This window comes from Lissotriton helveticus, chromosome 9 (assembly GCF_964261635.1).
Source record: "Lissotriton helveticus chromosome 9, aLisHel1.1, whole genome shotgun sequence".
NCBI lineage: Eukaryota > Metazoa > Chordata > Amphibia > Caudata > Salamandridae > Lissotriton > Lissotriton helveticus.
Genome location: NC_136070.1, coordinates 573,693,815 through 573,716,815, shown reverse-complemented (window position 1 = coordinate 573,716,815; position 23,001 = coordinate 573,693,815).

Sequence of the window (23,001 nt, the reverse complement as noted above, 5' to 3'; positions counted from 1 at the left end):
TTTCAATTAATTCTGCACCATGTTCCGAATCCATAGGCATGCAATCCATAGGCATGCAATCTTGGTAAAACAGCATTGCAGAAACAAAATAAGGTGCATATGTACATCGGGGAGCGAGGGAGGAAGGAGCTACGTGGGGTAAATAGGCGTGAATGTATTCCCTGGCCGGTGTACTGTGTAAATCGGGGATGCTAAAACCAGTCAAGCGTGACATTTATATGTTGCGATACTACAAGTAACCCTCATAGTAAGTGCTCTAGCTTAGTGTGTCCTTCAGTTCCTGTAAAGGGGCAGGCTCGGGGAACACAGGGGAAGGCGCAGCTGAAGCCAGGGGGGAGGGATCCAAAGATGCAGAGTCAGGGAAGAGTGCTCTTAATGAAGGCTTTATTTTTAAGTATGCTTTACGCCTCTTAGAGGACACTCTTAGTTTGGCAAAGTCTGAGGTCTCCGTCCTGACACCTCTTGTGAATCCTGAATACTCCAGAGTGATGTAGGGTGTCGAGTCAGGCTCGCCGGTATGGAGGGTAGTAGCTCTCGGTGCCTTCTGGTGCAGGAGTGCAGACTCGTCCGGAGGCGTCCCGGAAAGGAAAGAAAAACAAGAGAAGGCACAATCACTGGGACATCCGTGCACGACTTGCAAGGGCCCAGGGAGTGAGGGACAACCAAGTGCTCAGTTAACAACAGCCGTCCGGTGTGCTCGTGAAGGGGGGGGGACTATGCAGACTGTACAATATTTACACTGGGGCTCTCGGTTTCTTCGGGTCGCTCCTCCCCACCCAGCCGGCCACAGTACCCCGTACCTTGTCCAGCCACGCTCCTCCCGTGGGACCGTGGCAGGGCGAAGCGCCGAATCGGTGGCCTCCTGGCTTGTCGCTCTCAGCTGGGCTCCTTCCACACGCTTCTCCTCCGCTTCCAACACTCGTCTCCGCTGCTCTCCGTCTCCACTCCAACACACCTTCCGCCTCCAGGGAAACGCCGTCCGTCGTCTCCTTCTCTCTTCCTGCTTTTGACTCCTCGACGCCCTCAGGGGGCGTGGCCATGCCGTCGTGTAGTCTGCAGTTAAAGGGGCCGTGATCGTTTACCGGAGCACAGGTCCATATGCTATCGGTCTCCTTTGAGCCCCAGTCCTGCAGGCCAGGGTCATCATTCACTGCAGTGGTGACCGGGGTTATCCGCGGGACAGCTGACCACCAATCCCCAGGTACGGCAGCATAGGCATCAGTCTGTATAGGGACAACAGAAAGGGGGGTCAACGGTAGAGCAGACCAGCCGTCTGCGTGTACATCATCATTGTCACTCCCTAGCCCCGCTACCCCGTCACAGTTCCCTATTGGAATTAGCACACTGTGACCTTGAAGTCTGCATGACCGCTTCGCCTAACTGTGCCTCCTCATCAGCTGGGATTGGCCCGTTTAGGAAGTGTGAACAAACACTTGTGTTTATTATTTGCTCGTGTAGCAGATATTGTGTGGAGTTAGTATTTGATGGGCGGCCACGGTGGTCTGCACACGCATTACAATGTCCTGCATATGTAAAGCATTTCAAAATACCCTGATAGCTGCAGTTGAAAAACCCTGGTGTGGTAAAGTGTTTACAGTTGGTGTCCTGACCACCCCCTAACCTTGAGCTATATAGCACATGCACGTGACTTTCGACAGGGTAGAATAATTAATACAAGCTTAATTTGTGTGTGTTTTAGAGCCCGTGGCCTCCATGCTCTCTGCTCTGCATTGATTGAACCCTGATGGTGCCTTTTCACAACCCTAGTGAAAATCCCTGTTGGCCGATTGCAAAGAGTTTCTGCTAGTCGTAGTAGCTACCATATTGGTTTTTTGACACCTGATGTTTTCCTGGGGAACACTGCAATCCTGCAACTGGTTATTGGGGTTGTATTTTCCAGTCTACTTCCTTTTAAATCTCACGCTCTGTAGCTGACCCGAGTAAAAACATTAGTAAGTAGCCAGATGGATTTCCCATCAGGGATTTTCCATCTGAGAATACATAGATATTTGTGAGGTATTGTATTGTGCTTACAAATTTAAAATGTTTCCAGACGACAGTGTGCTTTCAAAAAGTTATTTATATAAGAACAATGCTGCCTTTTGAGACACCGTTACTCAACATTGCTTTTGATAGTTGTATTTATAAAGGGTTTTACAAAAAGTGAGTGTTCAAAAATGAATCACATGCCTGAAAGACATATATAGATATACATATATATATATATATATATATATATATATATATATATTGAAATATCTATTATCTCATTTAGCAAGCAATGGTTTATGTCAAGGTGATTGACGTCCTAAAATGATCATATTTATGCAACAACTGTTGTTCCTCTAAAAATTATAATTAACCAGAACGAGGGTGCAACATAATCGCCTGCGTACTTTGCCGGTAATTTACCCATGCCCCCCCAGAGAGCGAGAGAGAGAGAGTGGAGAGAGAGAGGCAAGTGGAAAGACAGAAAGTGGAGAGAGACAGTGGAGAGAGAGAGTGAAGAGAGAGAGAGAGAGAGTGGAGAGAGAGAGAGAGTGGAGGGAGTGGAGAGAGAGAGTGGAGAGATTGGAGAGAGAGAGAATGGAGACAGTGGAGAGAGAGTGGAGAGAGAGTGGAGGGAGAGAGTGGAAGGAGACAGTGGAGAGAGAGAGTGGCGAGAGAGTGGAGAGAGAGTGGGGAGGGAGAGTGGAGAGACAGTGGAGAGAGAGTGGAGAGAGACAGTGAAGAGAGAGAGAGCGAAGAGATTGGAGAGAGAGTAGAGAGAGAGAGAGTAGAGGGAGAGAGTGGAGGGAGACATTGGAAAGAGAGAGTGGAGGGAGAGAGTGGAGGGAGACATTGGAGAGAGAGAGTGGAGGGAGAGAGTGGAGAGAGAGAGTGGCGAGAGAGTGGGGAGGGAGAGTGGAGAGACAGTGGAGAGAGAGTGGAGAGAGACAGTGAAGAGAGAGAGAGAGCGAAGAGATTGGAGAGAGAGTAGAGAGAGTAGAGGGAGAGAGTGGAGGGAGACATTGGAGAGAGAGAGTGGAGGGAGAGAGTGGAGAGAGAGAGTGGAGGGAGAGAGTGGAGAGAGAGAGTGGAGAGAGAGTGGAGAGAGAGAGTGGAGAGAGAGAGTGGAGAGAGAGTGGAGAGAGAGAGTGGAGAGAGAGAGTGGAGGGAGAGAGTGGAGGGAGAGAGTGGAGAGACAGTAGAGAGACAGTGGAGAGAGAGTGGAGAGAGAGTGGAGGGAAACAGTGTGGAGAGAGAGTGGAGAGAGAGAGAGTAGAGAGAGAGTGGAGGGAGAGAGTAGAGAGAGAGTGGAGAGAGAGTGGAGAGAGAGAGTGGAGAGAGAGAGTGGAGAGAGTGAGAGGGGAGAGAGAGAGTGGAGAGAGAGTGTAGAGACTGTGGAGAGACAGTGGAGAGAGAGTGAGAGAGTGCAGAGAGTCCGGAGGGAGGGAGAGAGTAGAGAGTGGAGAGAGAGAGAGAGAGAGAGAGAGAGAGTGGAGAGATGGTGGAGAGAGTGGAGAGAGAGTAGAGAGCGAGAGAGTGGAGTGAGAGTGGAGAGACAGAAAGTGGAGAGAGACACTAAAGAGAGAGATAGTGGAGATAGAGTGGAGAGAGAGAGAGTGGAGGGTGACAGTGGAGAGAGAGAGAGAGTGGAGAGACAGTGGAGAGAGTGGAGAGAGAGTAGAGAGAGAGTGGAGTCTGGAGAGAGAGTGGAGAGAGAGAGACATATGGAGAGAGAGTAGATAGAGAGAGTGGAGAGAGAGTGGAGAGACAGAAAGTGGAGAGAGAGAGTGGAGAGATTGGAGAGGTTGGAGAGAGAGAGAGAGTGGAGAGGTTGGACAGAGAGAGCGGAGAGAGAGAGAGAGTGGAGAGACAAAAAGTGGAGAGAGACAGTGGATCGAGAGAGGAGAGGTTGGAGAGAGAGAGTGGAGAGAGAGTGACAGTGGAGAGAGAGTGGAGAGACAGTAGAGAGAGAGTGGAGAGAGTAGAGAGAGTGGAGAGACAGTAGAGAGAGACAGTGGAGAGAGAGTGAGACAGTGGATATAGAGTGGGCAGAGTAGAGAGAGAGAGTGGAGAAAGAGTAGGGAGACTGACTGACTCTGAGACTGAATACTGACTGAGAGACTGACTGGCTGAGAGACTGACTGGCTGAGAGAGACTGACTGAGAGAGAGAGACTGGCTGAGAGAGAGAGACTGGCTGACAGAGAGAGTGAGACTGACTGACAGAGAGAGGGAGGGAGACTGACTGATAGAGACTGCCTGACTGACTGAGGTAGAGAGGTACTGACTGACAGATAGAGACAGAGACTGACAGAGAGAGACTGATTGACTGCGAGAGAGACTGACAGAGAGAGAGAGAGACTGACAGAGAGAGAGAGACTGAGAGAGAGAGAGAGAGAGAGGCTTACTGACGGAGAGAGACTGACTGAGAGAGAGAACCTGACCGCCAGCGAGAGAGACTGACTGACAGATAGAGACTGACTGAAGAGAGAGACTGAATGACAGAGAGAGAGAGAATGACAGGGAGAGGCAGAGACTGACTGAGAGAGAGAGACCGACTGAGAGAGAGAGACCGACTGAGAGAGAGAGACAGAGAGAGAGAGAGAGAGAGAGAGAGAGAGAGAGACTGACTGACGGAGAGAGACTGACTGAGAGAGAGAACCTGACCGCCAGCGAGAGAGACTGACTGACAGATAGAGACTGACTGAAGAGAGAGGCTGAATGACAGAGAGAGAGAGACTGACTGAGAGAGAGAGACTGACTCACTGAGAGAGAGAGAGAGAGACTGTGATGGAATTGGGGTCACAGTGTGTATGAAGCTATACAATGCCTCTTAAGATTGCTATTGTCTACTAATAAAAATGTATTATCAAAATGTGCTCTTTGTAGTTACATCTGCTTTTGAAATACTGCATTGTCGCATTGTCTAATGGTTTAAAACGTAAACGAGAAGGAGCAGTGGATGCACTTTTGTCAAACCTGAATGATGAGTGGGCCCGATGTTGTATATCATGACTGTAGTTTGCATCAGGAAACCCACCTAAAATTGGGCAAACTTCCCCGGCCTACTGATGGCAGGGACCCTGTAATGAACGGACCACCACCTATGATAGCCTGCTGGCAGACTAAGCCCAACCTTTAACTCCACCATCCTGTAGTGTAGTTCCTATTATCCCAATAGGCTCTGCGCATTGGAATAATATCTTCAATAGTATAGACGTAGGACAGAGGTTAACTAGGTCTTCTACTGACGATATTAGATTTAAGTTTTGTGTGCCAGCTAGCTCAGAGTTCACTAGAAACTTTCTCGAATAGGCGAGGAGGAGTTTAACCTCCCTGGATAGACAAGAAGGGATTTAGTTTCTGACAACCATAGAACATGACAACTTTGCTCTCCCTGATCAAGAGTATATCTCTAGAGTCGTGTGAAAACAAAAGACAGCTATTTTACTCAGTCAATACGTGCATACTTAGTTTCACCAGATTGTAGAGAAAAGAAGAGAAGGGCGTTTTCAATAAAAGGTGTTATTTATTGATCAGTCTCTTTTCTCATACAAGAGAAATGAATCGCTACAATTGCAATACTTATAGTTAAGTAAAGTGCATACAGTAAAAGCAGGATTATAAAATAATACTGTAAAAGCATTGATATGGTTTCTTAGCCATATGATACTTTAAAATGGATAAAAGATATACATACATATATACATTGACTAAATCATACTCAACTCGTGCTTCTAACTACGCCTACCCCGGTGTACCTGACCTAAGCCTAATACATGGGAGGGAGTAAGTAGCAGTTTAAGTTAAGTTTGTTTTGCCAAGAATCTGACTCAAGAATTCTCTGTAAGGGGTTAGTCAGTTCAGTACCTGGGATTTAGAAGGCAGGAGGGCTGGTATCTCTTTCTCAGGACTCGGTATCCCAGTTACCCGCGAGGGCAAGCTGGAAACGCTGGAGGCTGGATTCCTCGGCAAGAGGAAAGGCAGCGTCTTCCTCAGCGCGTCAAAAGGGGAGGGGCAGCGTCCGTGGGCTCTCGCATCAACTGGGCTCTCCGGCAAGTAGTCACTGCTCCAGGTTCATCACCACCGTGTGTTTACTTAGGGCAGCGTTGGTATATTTATACCTGAGAGGTGCTGGGTTTGACGTAAGGATGGACATAAGATGTCAATAGAGATGTCACTAAGAACTGATCGTTCTTGCAGTGCTTTACAGGAGTTCTCGGACTAAATCAAAACATAGCAGGCGGGGATTTCCCAGGTTTGCTGAGGCTTGGATTTGTTTAAGAACTCGGTGTGCTTTCTAGGGGGCTGGAGGAATAGTGCTTGCTTAATGTGACAGCATGCGCTATGACTAATTTATGAAACGGGTTTCTGTGCCGTTGTATGGATATTAGTGATTTATAACCGGACAAGGGTCAGGAATAGGAGTATTGATACAGGTCCCTAGATAAACATACTACTCCCACTCCACGAATTCATGTCCATATTTACTAGCCTAAGCAATAGTAAACACAACTAATAGTGCATGTGTATACCGGACCACCCCAAAATACATTCTTTGCATTTGAAAAATGGCATATGCGAAATACACAAAAATTAGTATAGGTACTGTATGCATTCAAGCAGTGTAATCATTCAAGAAAAGGATGCACATTTATATCAGCATGAATGATTCGCGAAAATAACACATGAAATGGCTCTTAATACAGAAAAAAAAAGTGCGAGACCACTTCATCACATATAAATACAATTACTTGTAAATATGCTAGAGGCTGAGGAAATGTAATGTCTCTAGAGTTCCTAAAAATAGAAGCTCTGTTCTCTAAGAATAGTTTTTACTTTAAGCAGAAGATAAGTGCCAAAAAGGTAAATATTTTGGATTTGGGAAAAAAGTTTTAGTTTTATGGGGAAGAAGGAAAAAAGTTCTCAGTAGCTTTGTTTTTAAAGCTGAAAGCCAAATTCAGAGTTCAGGGAACGCTGTGTGCACGTTTGCTTAAAGTCACTCTCTCTGTTCTGGTGAAAACATCATTTCAGACAGACTCTCAAAAAAACAGTCTACTGCCTCAGGTGAAAGTTCGACCAAGTTGGAAAATGTCGCTATCATGCAGTCGTGTGCTTGTTCGCTTTCAGTGATGTTTCGATCAGCATTGCTTACAGAAGGCTGTACCTGGTTGATGCTGCTCTCACCCTGTACTTCACTACCCTTCAATCGTAGTGGTGAAGTCTCCACGAATGCCGTCATCAGGATAGGTAGCCGCTGGGGACAGCACAATGCATGAGCCTTTACTGGACCCAACAAAGTATCTGCATCCAATGGTACTTCTGATTGTAGTGTAAGACAGGTGTCCAACACGCATTCTTCGCCGCATAGCATGCATCTCAATACAGGTAAGACACAATCCTGCCATATGGGTCTGAACGAAAGAAACCAGGTCATATTCAGATCTCTTAGCCGGGCTAATCCAAGGACTTTAGTTATGCGGTCCCGATAGCGTATAGCTAGGATCGTTTCTTCCATTGTTTCTGGAGTCTTGTCTGTGACATGGCTTGCCATAACGAAGCAAGAGTAGCAAAAATAGGATGCCTGCTACGAGTCCCAACAGGAGTGGAAGTCCGCCAAAGACAGAATGGACACAATTGGGAAATATTCCCAGGACTGCTTTGAATGGAGTTAACAGTCCCGAAAAAACGGTCTTAAATACACTCGCGATACCATTTGTATCAGAAATATTTAAGATTTCGCTTAGCATTTCTGCGAAGTGTAGGGGGCAATTTGTTGATAACAATGCATGTATTTCTCCCATTGTCCTTGCAACTTGGAGATCATACGTTTCTTTTGATGACGTCAAGTGTACTGGCGTCTGTAGGAGCACAGTCTTCATTCTGCTTAAAGTATCAATTCGAATAGAAGAGATATTCAAACTGGGCCAAATTTTTCCCTCCCTGTCTGGAGCGTCATTCGGAAACAATACTCGCTCACAGCAAGTGACCATGGAGCTCACACTTACTAGATAAGGTTTTCCTGGCAGTAAGCCACAACATCTGTGATCTACAATTAGAATGTAACTCCTGTTAGAAAGTCTTCTAAAGAATGGTTCTATTTGCGTTGCAGGTGTGCCGACATGGTGACATGAAAGGTTATTTGAAGTCCCTTCACAGGCCCCATGTAAACTTATACCCTGACACAGAAGTATACCACTTAGTGATTTTTCACAATTATTACCACTAAGAAATACACTCTGTCCTGTATTACTATAACATGTGTGTGTATAAGGTAAGTTCCATGTTGACTTAATGTATCCTTTACCCAACCTTTCATACTGGCCTGCCTGTATATATTTTTGGTAGTATCGAAATTGGAAAGTCGTTATCGGAATAGTTATGAATCCATGTATTATCCATTCAATGACAGGTCGTTCTGACATTGTCAATGGTAATCTCTCAAGTTTTTCAATGATCAGAATTGTATATTCTGCACCCTTTTGTGCCAAGCTGATTTGTGTATCAGTAAGGTTAAAGATACTGAATAATGACGTTGTGTTGATTAAACGCCAAGGCACGTAGCCTGAACGCAGATTTTGTAACGTCCAGCCAAGCTGTACAATAGAACGCAATTGGGACTGACCGTGTTGCAACATCAGTAAGTCTTGCTCTATTATATCGATTGCAGATGATACAATACTGTCCAGTGAATATATTCTGGAAGACAGAGTCATTAACCCATTGTCCACAACAGAAAGTGATTTTTCCAAATGAACACGGTCAATTTCCCGTATTTTCTCTGCTGTTTCAATTTGAGTTTCTTTCCAAGCTTCGTTGTAAGCTGCATATATAGAGGCCGCTATGAAACGTTTTTGACGCTGTTTGCGTGGTCCCATAATGAAATCACGTAAGTCAGCACCTTCTTTAAGTAAAGTCAAGTGTTGCTTAATTTCAACCAGTGTGGATGTATGTAGCCATTCGAGGCAGAGTTTCCCTACACTGTAAGTTGTTATAATCCCTGGATGTTGTCTCTGGGAGTATCTAGGGTCTGGCCTGGTCAATTTGAACCCCTGTGTTTTGTTCAGGAATCTATTTTGACAGTTATTTGTGTCTGTGGGCCAGATCAACCATTTTTTCCATTCAGGATGTGTTCTGTTTTGGTTTAAAATATGGGAAACGTCTATTTCAACATCTTCAGTGCGATTACTATCTGGTGTTGGTTTCGGAATAGACGGTTTGTTCAAGTCTTTAATTTTGGCTAGGCCAAGACAGGTAGTCTGTTGAATTGTATCATTCAAAAATATAATTTGTTCTGGGATCATGCAGGCTCTAAATAATGATTCTATACCTTGCACTTGCCAATCTTTTGTACCCCAGATTGTTTTCGTTTCAATATTATTGTTCCAGAAATCAAAACCGAATGTTTTCATTTTTTCAAAAAATTTCTCTGAATAGATTAATTTTGTGTTCGTAAGCATGGTTTTCATTCCTGTTTTATTTAACATTCTAAAATAAAATGTTTCTGCATTACTTGTGTTAAACCCCGAGAAGTATGAAAATTTATCATAAAATGATTTTGAACTGCCTTTTGGTGGAGTTGCACAATGTTCCCATTGATTAAAATTAAAAACATTTCTCGGTTGAGCAGATTTATGCAGATAATGGTTACCATAGTGGTTGTAACAATACATCTGGTCATAATTAGATGAACCTTGCAAATAATCATGTTCTGTAAATTTAGCTGACAGCACTAGATCTGACATCATATCATTAATACTCTCAAAGTCCCAATCATCAGTGAATGTGCTCGGTTTTACAAAGTCACTTAATGAAACCTTAAATTGATGAGGATACTTCAAGAGCTCGACCGGGCCATATATTTCGTAATCAGTTTTGTCCCATGCTACCCCACCGGGTATAGGATTGGCTGTGAAGTTTACTGAAGAAAGTTCTCTTTTCTCGATGTGTGAAGACTTGTGTGGTTTCAGGACCAAGTTGATTTTCTGACTTGCTGTGTCCATTGTAACATATTTTCCCTCAATGAAATGTCCCAAGCATAGTACCATGATAAGCCAAAGTATGAGGACAAATACACGTAGTGCCACCCAAAATTCAATCCATGGAGAAATCAGATAGGTTTCTTGTAGTTGATGACTGAGTTCCTTTGCTTTGTCTTTAAAAGTTTTTGATGTTGTTGGCTGTTCCTCAGGTTCACTTGGATCCTCAGAAAAATCATCGAAGTTGATGAAGTAGCCGGATGCTGTTCTGTCAATTGTTTCAATTGCTTCTGGATTCCTTTTTGTTTTTGGAATTTGCTTTGTTTCATTAGCATAGTCTGTGGTTACATCATTGTAGACTGGTGTTTCTTGATGTAAGATTTTGATTTGGGTTTCAAGAGGTTTGAGTTCCATGGCTTTGTTGCATAGTCCTTGTTGGTCCACTGTAGGTTTATCAAATGTGATTAGTCTCTCAGTTTGAACCTCTGTGTTTGTAGCAAACTTTGGTGTTCTACTACTTCTTGGGAGTCCACTTGGCCTACTACTTATTATCGGCCACATGATTGTGGTTTAAGCAGGTCGATGGATACAACTCGGTTCTCCTTTTTACCAGCAAGGGGCGGTAGTACAACTGATCTTGTTCCGTTGATAGCTAAGACAGGTACTGCTTTTCTGTAAGAAGGCCCAAATTCCTTCTTCACCGCGATTTTCTCTCTGACCAGATCCCCGATTTTTGGAATCCAGACAGGCCTTGCTGGGACAGGTGGTTTCTCTTCAGTGGTTGTTGGCTGTTGTTTCAATTTTATGTTGCTCAGGTCTTTTCTTTTTTCATTTAAGTCCTGTAAAATAGCCAAACGATCTTTGATATCAAAGCATTTTTCTTTAACCACTGAAGTTTGACTATCGAGGTCCTGGATTAACATTCTAGTCCCAAACAATAGTTCGTACGGACTGAGACCTCTCAGAGAATTTCTTGGCAGATTATTAAGACTACGTTGGACACTTATTAAATGTTTGACCCACCCAGCCCCCGAACCTAATACCTTTGCTGTTATAGATTGCTTTATGCCTTGGTTTTTTCTTTACACCATCCCGTTTCCCTCAGGAAGGAAGTGAGAAGAGTCCCGCAATGCAATGCCCATGCTGGCCATGCCCCCCCTATAAGCTCGAGAGCTAAAGGCAAGACATTGGTCAGAATGTAGCATGCTCCTAGCGTATATGCCATTATAGACTCGCAAATCTTTTCATAACAGTTCAGACGTCAGCCGAGCGCTGGGGTCTACATTATAAGTGAAAATAGTCTCTACATGTTAATATGACGCATTATTCATACTGGGTTTTTAAAAAAAAAAATATTTATTGTTTAATCCAATCTGGAGCGAAACGCCATGGTAATATACCGTCTCGGTCGCCACTGCGATCTCTGTTGCAGTCTGGGCAGTTTTTTGCAAATATGTGATGTTCCAGGCTCATTCCTGGCCACCAGTATATTGATTGTAATTCTTCCAGAGAATCCTTAAGCTTAAGGTGTCTAAGACCCTCACCCATATGTGTGTCTGCTATTAACAAGACTCTCCTGTTCGTGTTTGGAATTACCCTATCCCCCACTCCAGGGATTAGAGCAAAAGGAACGTAGTTTGCATCGATTATGTATGTATAATTGAGTGGATAGTTGATGGGTAGCGCTGAGCAGTCGTTTTTTGATGACGTTTTCACCGCCAGCATTGTTTCCCCGTCAATGTATTTTTCTGAACGCTTTTTTGTAGCTACGGAAGCCGATTTAGTTGCTTCCGTTGTGGCTGTCTCAGCCAATGAATTCCCTGCAGCGTGAACGCCATCACGCGGTATACAACCTTTACCACGCAACTTTTACCACGACCTACCTTTACCACGCAACTTTTACAACGCAGGACCCTTTACCACGCATACCATTACAACGCAGGTATTTACAACGCAGATACCTTTACAACGCATACCATTACAACGTAAGTATTGGTAAGTATATTATTTTATTTAAAATATTTTAGGTTTGGGTTTTGGGTAAATGGGTATTTTTAGGGTTCAGGGTCAGTTTTCAGTTTTTGGGTAAAGGGGTATTTTTAGGGTTCAGGGTCAGTTTTCAGTTTTTGGGTAAAGGGGTATTTTTAGGGTTCAGGGTCAGTTTTCAGTTTTGGGTAAAGGGGTATTTTTAGGGTTCAGGGTCAGTTTTCAGTTTTTGGGTAAAGGGGTATTTTTAGGGTTCAGGGTCAGTTTTCAGTTTTGGGTAAAGGGGTATTTTTAGGGTTCAGGGTCAGTTTTCAGTTTTTGGGTAAAGGGGTATTTTTAGGGTTCAGGGTCAGTTTTCAGTTTTTGGGGTACAGGGGTATTTTTAGGGTTCAGGGCTGGGTTTGGGTTTTGGGGTACAGGGGTATTTTTAGGTTTCAGGGTTGGGTTTGGGTTTTGGGGTACAGGGGTATTTTTGGGTTTCAGGGCTGGGTTTAGGTTTTGGGGTTCAGGGGTATTTTTAGGTTTCAGGGCTGGGTTTGGGTTTTGGGGTACAGGGGTATTTTTAACATATATATTTAAAAATTAATAAATAAATATTAATATACATAATTAAAATATTAAATATTAAAATAATAATTTATTAATTAAAAAAAATATTATTAATAATTACATTATTTTACTATATTATTTACTTACCTATACTTACGTTGTAATGGTATGCGTTGTAATAGTACCTGCGTCTTAGTGTATTGCGTTGTAAAGGTATTCGTGGTAAAGGGTCCTGCGTTGTAAAAAATGCGTGGTAATGGTCTGCGTGGTAAAAGAACGCGTGGTAACGTCATATATCCCATCACGCTGATGACTCAGTGAGTGTATCACGTGAGTCTTTGGTAGTTCTTTCTGAAAAAGAACTACTTGTTCCCAAAGCGATTTTTGCCTGATTGTGGCACCTGTGTCATCTTTGTAACCGTTTTGAATCCATTTCTGTAAATCGTTATTGTATGATTTGACGCAGTAATACGAATCGCACACTATTAGTGACGGGAATTCGCGATCGGCATTATCTAGCGCCATTTTTAACGCTATTATTTCAGTTTGTTGAGCTGTACAATCTCCTAGAGATTGTGTTTTAGTGACCAGTGGTCTAAATTTTCCTCCGTGCCAGCGACCTTTAACAATCGCGCACGCAGCACTGTAAGCTTGTTTACCCCCAACTGCGGGTTGTGCTGATCCGTCCGTATATATTATACAGCCGTAATGTTCCAGAGGCAGGATCTCGGTCAGCAGAGGACATTCAAATTCATATTGGAGAAATTCTTGTGTTTTTAAATTAGGATCAAATTTGTATATCACGTCTGTTGCAGCAAGAGAATTAGCCCACTGTATCCATCTCGGATGTAGTGCTTTAGCATTCGGAATGCTTGCCTTTGTTACCGCCTCCAGGGCTGGTACTGGTGTCACGATGATTATTCGTTTACCTTGTGCTAGGGCTCTTTCTTTCGCTACAGCAGTCTGTACCGCGGTTAGAATTTTTTCCGTTGGGCTAAATTTCATTTCAGCTTTTGTGTACAAATGTGATTTGTATGCTATTGGTACCGTTTCTCCCTCATTAGAGGTCAGGTATGTGAATCCGCATCTTCCTGGGATGACCCGGATTACAAGGTTGCGTGTGTTATCGCGTGTTTGCAATTTTGTTTTAGCTAACATGTCTGTTTGCAATGATCTCAAAATCTCTGTGTGTTTTTGAGTCCAATTGATTATTTTAACATCTGGTTTTATTAGGTCATAGAGAGGTTTAACTCTCTCTGCATAATTTATAATGTAAGTTCTTCCGAAATTCAGGAAACCTAGAATTGATTGTAAGTTTTTCAGCGTTCTTGGTGCTTGGATTACAGCGCATTTCTCTAAGAAATTGTCAGCCAGGCTTTTGCCTTCACTTGATAATTCATATCCTAAAAACAGGACAGTTAGATGGGCAATTCTTGACTTTTTGAAGTTGAATTTGTAACCCTCTGCTGCGAACCCAAGTATTATGGTGTTCACTCTTTTCAAGTGAGTATCCAAGTCATCATCTGTTAGATAGATGTCATCGACATAAGATAATGCCTCATCATCATATATTTGTAGTAACTCTGTTACTCTCGCTGAGAATAATCCTGGGCTGTTCTTGAACCCTTGTGGCAAACGACAGAAATTTTTCTGCGAGCCATTTATTGAGAAAGCGGTCAAATATCTGTTTTCAGGTGCTATATTTTGACAAAATAATCCATTAGAGATGTCTAATGTTGTTTTGTATTTTTTGCGCACTATGCTATTCATTAGTGCTGCACTGTGTGAGTTTTGTACTGCAAAGGTTTTGCAACATGAGTTTAGGTGTCTGTAGTCCAAAACTAGATGATATGAATCATCTGGTTTGGAGACAGGAAACAAGGGATTGTTCATTTGTGAGGTGCAAGTTTCAATCACCCCCTGGTATTCAAGTTGATCTAAGATCTCCCTGACCTGTTTTTTAGCTTCTTGCTTAATTGGGTACTGCCTCTGTGCAGTTGGTTGAGATTTTAACTGGATTTTGTGAGGAGGAGAGTTCTCATCCCATCCCACATGGTTTTTATATAATGCAGGAGCTTGGGCTACTGCCCACTTTCTTGCAAGTGTATATTTTTTATGTATTGGAATATGATTTGAGAAGGCAGGCATAATCATTTCTTCGCCATGAGGGCACTCCCTGACAAACTCCGGTGGCCAGTCTTTTTCAGCTAAAAGGATGTCATAGCCTTTGGAGAGATTATCCCAAAATAGACCCCTTATTTTCCTAGTCTTATCTCCCTCTATACGTAATGTTATTTCATATATTTTATGAGGTTTGCTAACTCTGGTATCTGCAGTTTCCACTTGAATGTATTCATTCGTGTCCACTGTCTCCAGATGATTCATCAGGATCTTGCGAGCTATGCTCACTTCTGCTGCGCTGTCTAGCATTGTCTGAGCCCACTCTCCGTTTTTCAGCTGTGTCCTCAGGATCCTCGGCATGTTTGATTACTTTAATGCTGGCTACCTTCTTTTTTGGAAATTGTAATTTTTTACTTTGATGAGCAGGTTCCTTGTCTTTGGACTTGAAGTGCTCTTCCCTTTGTTCTGACCGTCCTCTTCTTTCCGATTTCTGCGAGGAAGTCTGAAAAGATCGAGATGGACGTGTATCAATATCTTGATATCTATCAGGTTTTTTTAAATTATCCCTATTTCTAAGGTTGTATTTTTTCTCAGAGGGCTCCCTCTGGGGAGACTTGTGTCCTTGGTCCGGAGATCTTTCTCTCCGCCGAGGAGACCTTCCTCTAGACTGGAATCTTTTTTCTTTGGGAGTGGATTGTTTGTTCCCATCCCAGCTCTTTTTTGGAGTGTTCAGATTATTTTTAATAAATACCTTTTCAGGATTTTCAGTTAGTTGGGGTTTTACTGGTTTCCCACCCAAACTATCTCTTCCTAGTTCTTCATAGGATTTTTCTATGATTCTGGCAAGTTCAAATGGTTGTTCTGCTATATCTGTTTCTTTCAATTTCTGGCGGATCGCCACAGATGCTGCTTCTCCTTTTATGTTGGATAACAATAATGCTGATACCTGCTTGAAGTCTTTCAGTAATTTCATACCCAGAGTTAAAGCAGGCTCTGGACCGTATTCATTTTGAATCTGTTTTAGCACATCTGGTATTACTGCCATGGACGGAACACCATGTGTTTTTGTGTAAATGGAAGCAAAGACTGTGCCCCAAGTGTCACAGTCCTCCACATGTGGTGCGATCCCCATTGGAAGACAGATAGTCAGAATTCTGTGTTTCTCAACAGGGGTAGTATCCGGAAATACTGCCTCTATTTGAGTGGTTTTTTGTGCAAACCAGAATGGAATTTGTTCCCGTTTAATGGGTACCTTGCCTAGACAGGACTGTATGTTCTGTGGTGTGATTTTATTTGTGTTCCCCTGATGAGGGGTCAGCTGTGGAACATTAATAGTTGGTTGGACTGTTGAAGTCCGCATTACATATTGGACTAGTTGTCTATGTATTTTAAACAGTTGTTTTAGCTGTGCTAAAAGTTCTGGTATTGACATTTTTTCAATGTCTGGATGTGGTGTGTAGCTGACTAGAACCGGCCACGTTGCTCCTGGTCTACCTAGTGGACCGAGCCTGGTGATGTGGTTATTATGTTTTAGGGCGCCTTTAAACCAGAGCAGGTGCTCTTGGTATTTTAATGGTATTTCCACCTCCTCGAAAGGGGTGTAGATATCCGGTGGTTCCTCTATTTTGTAATAGTGGAACTCCTTTGTTACAGCGTTTGCTGCTGGAAAGTTTATCCATGAATAGAATACCTCTGTCTGCCGATATTCGTGTGCCTCAATTACAAATATGACTGTACCACCTCTCGATGTCAGTCCATTTTCTATAAGCTTAAGTGTTATAGTTTTCCTTATGTTGACCGGGATGAGTATTGCACCCGGGTCTTGCTCTAGGAGACTCGTGTCATCCGCTAGGAGTTGAGCTGCTATTCTAGCCGCCTCCCTTTCTCCTTCGCTGTCCGACATTTTACTGACAGGAAGGTTTTTTTGTTGCAGATCAGGTTTTCAAGGAAACAAAGATTAGATGCACAATATTTTGGAACACTGTATCCTTCAACGTTGAATAAACCAAAAACCATACATAGGAGTCTCCTCCTACTAAGTTTGGCGGATTTTTAACCTTTGACCCACTCCAGACGTCTTTGGAGTATTTATGGGAGAAAGGGTCTGTGTGAAAAAGCACGACTGAGTTACTCTAATGCCTTGCGTTAGATTTATCGCCTTACCAAACCGTTGGGCGCCATGTAGTGTAGTTCCTATTATCCCAATAGGCTCTGCGCATTGGAATAATATCTTCAATAGTATAGACGAAGGACAGAGGTTAACTAGGTCTTCTACTGACGATATTAGACTTAAGTTTTGTGTGCCAGCTAGCTCAGAGTTCACTAGAAACTTTCTCGAATAGGCGAGGAGGAGTTTAACCTCCCTGGATAGACAAGAAGGGATTTAGTTTCTGACAACCATAGAACATGACAACTTTGCTCTCCCTGATCAAGAGTATATCTCTAGAGTCATGTGAAAACAAAAGACAGCTATTTTACTCAGTCAATACGTGCATACTTAGTTTCACCAGATTGTAGAGAAAAGAGGAGAAGGGCGTTTTCAATAAAAGGTGTTATTTATTGATCAGTCTCTTTTCTCATACAAGAGAAATGAATCGCTACAATTGCAATACTTATAGTTAAGTAAAGTGCATACAGTAAAAGCAGGATTATAAAATAATACTGTAAAAGCATTGATATGGTTTCTTAGCCATATGATACTTTAAAATGGATTAAAGATATACATACATATATACATTGACTAATCATACTCAACTGGTGCTTCTAACTACGCCTACCCCGGTGTACCTGACCTAAGCCTAATACATGGGAGGGAGTAAGTAAGTAGCAGTTTAAGTTAAGTTTGTTTTGCCAAGAATCTTACTCAAGAATTCTCTGTAAGGGGTTAGTCAGTTCAGTACCTGGGATTTAGAAGGCAGGAGGGCTGGTATCTCTTTCTCAGGACTCGGTATCCCAGTTACCCGCGAGGGCAAGCTGGAAAGGCTGGAGGCTGGATTCCTCGGCAAGAGGAAAGGCAGCGTCTTCCTCAGCGCATCAAAAGGGGAGGGGCAGCGTCCGTGGGCTCTCGCATCAGCTGGGCTCTCCGGCAAGTAGTCACTGCTCCAGGTTCATCACCACCGTGTGTTTACTTAGGGCAGCGTTGGTATATTTATACCTGAGAGGTGCTGGGTTTGACGTAAGGATGGACATAAGACGTCAATAGAGATGTCACTAAGAACTGATCGTTCTTGCAGTGCTTTACAGGAGTTCTCGGACTAAATCAAAACATAGCAGGCGGGGATTTCCCAGGTTTGCTGAGGCTTGGATTTGTTTAAGAACTCGGTGTGCTTTCTAGGGGGCTGGAGGAATAGTGCTTGCTTAATGTGACAGCATGCGCTATGACTAATTTATGAAACGGGTTTCTGTGCCGTTGTATGGATATTAGTGATTTATAACCGGACAAGGGTCAGGAATAGGAGTATCGATACAGGTCCCTAGATAAACATACTACAATTCAGTGTTACTTATAACAGCTGTATTGGTGACAGTGGCGTAACAATAACCCCGCATCCCCTGCAGTACGGTGGGTCGCTGGCCTGAGAGCTCTAGACTGGCACGGAGAATGGGAGGGGGGCCCCCTCCATGTAGTTTGCAGGGGGGCCCCCTCAAGTTTCGTTACGCCACTGCATGGTCTCTGATGATATTTGCAAGGGCGGGGCCACATATATATTCTAAAGAGTAGTACTAAGGCAAGAGCACTGAGGAACCCCCTTCATAAGGGATTTATCACTAGATCGAAAGGCACCCAGATTGATGGTTTGGGCACGCTGCTCTAAAAAGCTGGAAAGCCATTGGAGAGCCAGCCCTACCACCCCAACTTCCATCAGTCTTTGCAGTAGCCTATGATGAGCTACAGTATCAAAAGCCAGCAGCACTTATGATACTGCCTTATTTCTGTCTAGAGAAATTTTAATAAAGTCCGTCACACCTATGAGAGTGGATTCGGTAGTGTCTTGGTCTAAAACCAGACTGAGTGGGGTCTAGACATAATTAGGCTTCAATATATTCCATAAGTTGTGAGTTGATATATCCATTCAAGAGTTTGCTCATGAGCGGAAGGAGCGAAATAGGGCGGTATTTGAATAGCTCTATGGGAGGCACGTTAGACTTTTTAAAAATCGGAAGTATTTGGACAGATTTCCAAGCCAGGGGCACTTTACCCTCAGTAGTTAAATAAAGTGCATATTAGGAAGGCAATAGTCTTGCTGGCATGATGTCCATAGGGGAGCCAGATTTAGCTGTTTTTAACATCTCTCATACTTTAGAATCCTTCAAGGGGGAAAGCTAGTTAGGACACCATCTTTCTTTCTGTGTACTGTAGAAGAGGAAATGAGAGTATCAGAGATACTGGCGTCCCTGGGAAATTTGTTTTAGATTTTATCAATTATTTCATCAACAAAATTGGAGATGTTACTACATAGAATCTGAGAAACAGGAATAGGATTAGCGCATGCGGTGGGTGATGTAAAAGATTCAAGGATCGTGTAAAGTTCCTTCACAGAATTCCCTGCTTCGTTTAATTGCGTGTGAATATGTCCTTTCCGAGTTAAATTAATGTTTTTATGATATGTTGTTACCACCAATTTAAATATTTCTTTCTCTGCCTGCGATTGGGTTTTGCACCAGATTTTCTCCAGCTTTTTACATTTAGACTTTTCCCTACGTAGTTCTAGGGTAAACCAGACTTCATGTTTTCTGCGAGATTTGTGCTACTGTACCTTAAGTGGCTTTAAAATGTCTAAGGCTGCCACAACAGCATGATGGAGTTTGTTGAGTTTAATATTTATATCACCGGGCTTGGCAAAGGTAGGTGGTCTGTACTCCTTCGAGAAAGCTTCTTCTGAGATTTTATGCCACTGTTGCGTTATCTTTCCAATGGGAGGGGAGTTGGCCTCAATCTGATGAGTGCTGTTAATCTTGAAGTTGATTAGAGAGTGGTCTGACCAAATCACTGGCACTGGTGGGTAGGCGTGTATGTGTGGAGAATTGGTAAGAATAAGATCTAACGTATGCCCTGCTACGTGGGTTGGCCATGACTTAATTATTTTCAGCCCTAGGGAGGCCATGTCAGCCAGGAAGAGAGCGGTGTTAGTGTTCTCGTTATTTTCATTATGTATATGAACGGCCCCTAGTAGGAGAAATTGTTTAGAAGAGATGATGTGGGGGGTGATCCTTTCCATTAATTTTAAAGAGAAGTCCTTAAAAGGCCCTGGGGGGGCGGTATACTAAAGCGCCTTTCCTGCAATCCTGTGGTGAACGTTCAATCTTAAAAGACAGGTCTCTATAGAATTGTCTAAGGAAATATCCATTAACGTGATGTTCAGGGTTGATTTAAAGACAATCGCAACACCACCTGTTTTACTGTCCCTATTTAGATGCAAATTCCGATACTAGTCTGGGAGGGCTAATGTAATGGCTGGAATTGAGAAGGGTTTGCAAAGTTTCTGTTAGAAATCCTACGTCGGCGGCCTGGGAGTTCAGTAAATCCCATATTTCAGTACAATGTTTGGGCAAGGATCTAACGTTTATTAGAAAGGCACTCCAACTATCGGTAGGACAAAGAGAGGCCTTTCTGCCTAAAGTCACAGAAGTGCTTTTTACTGGCTTCAAGTCAACCGCAGAGTCTTGGAGGGGGTATTCTACACCCCCCAAGGAACTTATTATAAGACTCTGGTAGTGGTAGAATTTACCGGAAAACCGCCCCACCAGATTGGCTAAGAGAGCATTTGCATGACACCCCCGTGAGGCGACAGCCAAGTTTGCCGAATGGCGTATGCCGTTAAGCTCTGCTCTAGTGTAGGTGTAGCTTGGTAGAGAATGGCTGTTACCAGGGGCAGGGGTCCTGGCTCCTGGCGACGGCCGGGTGCGAACGGGCGCAGACGAGCTTGCCTTTGGCGTGCCAGCGGCTCCTATCCACGGATCCTGTCCATTAAATAGGCAGGCTGAGGAAAATTATCCTGCCCACCCTGGAGCGCTGTAGCCGGAAGTGACGTGACTGGAAATGGGGGGAAAAAGAACGAGACTGCTCGCACTCTCCACTCAATCGGATTGACCCGCGGGGACCGGAGTGCAAGCAAAATATGCTGCTAAACTGGGGAAGTTGCAGTTAGAGGGTAAGTAGTTAATAACACAAGAACCAAAAGTGCGTTAAAACTATCAAAATAAATCCACGCGAGGGGTTAGATATCCTAGTTGCACTAAAGTCATGCAGATCAGCCCATACACAACGCACACGCTGAGAGCCAGTTAAAACAAAGCACAGGTAATTATAAATACACGTAACAACAGATAGGCATGCAACTAGCCTCTGTATCCTGCATCACTTTAACTAGTGATGCAGGAAGGGAAAGTATAAAGGTGGTAGGCAAATGGGTGACTTACCTCAGTAAGGGCCATATGTATCAAGGCCAAATGGGTTCTGCGAATTTCGGCGTTTGCGAACTCATTTGCACAAAATGGTATGTATGAAAGAATTTGGGTGCAAAATAAGGAATCGCAAAAATTGCTATTCCTTATTTTGTGATTGCATTAAAGGAATCGCAAATTTTGCGATTCCTTAAATGCAATGTATTAAGCAAAAAAAAAATCCAAAATGCCCTTAAGGAATCGCAAATTATCACCAACTTCTAGTTGGTAGTAAGTTGCGATTTCCTTGAAAAATGCACATGTCAGCATTTTTCAAAGTGCCATGTGACGCACATACATGCCCTTAGTGCATGTATGTGCACCCATGCTTATTTCAGGGGTGCAACAGGGTGTCCTTTGGACACCCTTGAAATCATTCTCAATTTGCGATTAGCAAATTGGGAATCGCAAGTTGAGAAAAAATTCCCATTCCTTCCTATGGGCCTCCTGGCCCATAGAAATGAATGCAAAAGTATTCCTTAATTGCGAATTCACAATTTGCGAATTCTCAATTAAGGAATATCAAGAAATCGCTAGAAAATTGCGTTTTTCTTGATACATACCATTTTGCGATTCTGAAATAGCGATTTCTTAAAAATCGCTATTACAGAATCGCAAATTGGTTCCTTGATACATATGGCCCTACGTTTTCAACTTTGCTCAGAATTCGCAACGGATTGAGTGTGGAAAAGTTTTCAAAAATAAAGTTAATACTATTACAAACTGAACCTCCTTGCAGCACGTCGATGTGATACTTCATGTAGGGAAATTGAACTAAGGTGTTGCTTTCACAATACACATTAGAAGTATTGGTTTTAAAAATGTTAAAAAAGAACTCCCAAGGCTTTTCTTGACAGTTTTTACTCTTCAAAGACACTTTTATTCTTTTTAACGTTGTTCATTCAGAGCTCCGCTGAGCCAGCCAAATTGACGTTTTCTTTCACATTTGGAGGTATATTTACAAGGCGGATAGTGCCATCAGAGCGTCACTTTTAGCAACGTTATAGTGGCGCCATGCCCTTCTCCATGTTTACAAAGCGGCATTAAGCCACTTTATGTTGCCTAACGCTGCCTTGTAAACATGGCCCCTTTACACGCATCACTTAGCGCGATAGGGGCGTGCAATGGGTGTTGCTGTGGGCGGTCCACCACAGCACCCATTGATTTTTGCATCTGCCTCAGATTTACAAGGATGTGTAAATCTGAGGCAGCTCCAAAAACGAACCCATGCAAGAGCAGGCGTAAGAATGGCGAAACGAGGAGAAATACTCCTTGTTTTTGCTTTTTCTATGTGTGCAGTATTCTGCAGCTCACATACAAGTAACACATCGCCATTATGGATTGTTTAAGTGCAGGAAGGGACACCTTCCTGTGCATCAACAATCATTCTGTGCAACGCAGGCATCCTTGCACTATGGTGCAAAGGTGCCTGCGTTGGCGCTAGGCAGCTAATTCTAGCGCCAGCGCTAGGGAAACACAAATGTGTGCCATATTGTTGTGAATACGGCGCATCCCTGTGTTTTAGAAATGTCGGAGCGCGGCCCTGCCAATTTAGCGCAGCACTGTGCTCCCACATATCTTTGTAACAATTCCCCTTCAGTAACATTTTTGGGACTTAGAAGGTCAGATATTTATGAAACATCGGAATCGTATTGAGTAACCAGCTAAAGTTCTGGCTAAGTTGGCACTCTGCGGTTGCGCTTGTTGAACGTTATATATTTTGGGCCATATTTATAAAGGGGGTGCTCTTAAGATGCGATTTATCAAGCCACGCAAGGCCACTTTGCATAGGTCTGAGTGGCTTAATAAATCCAGAGTTACACAATGGCTGATGTGTGGGTGTTCCCAAGCAAAACCCAAGGGGCCTCTTTTATGAGGCCCTACCAGCACTTTTGCACCGCCAGAACGTCACTTTTTTAACGTCTCGGTGGCGCA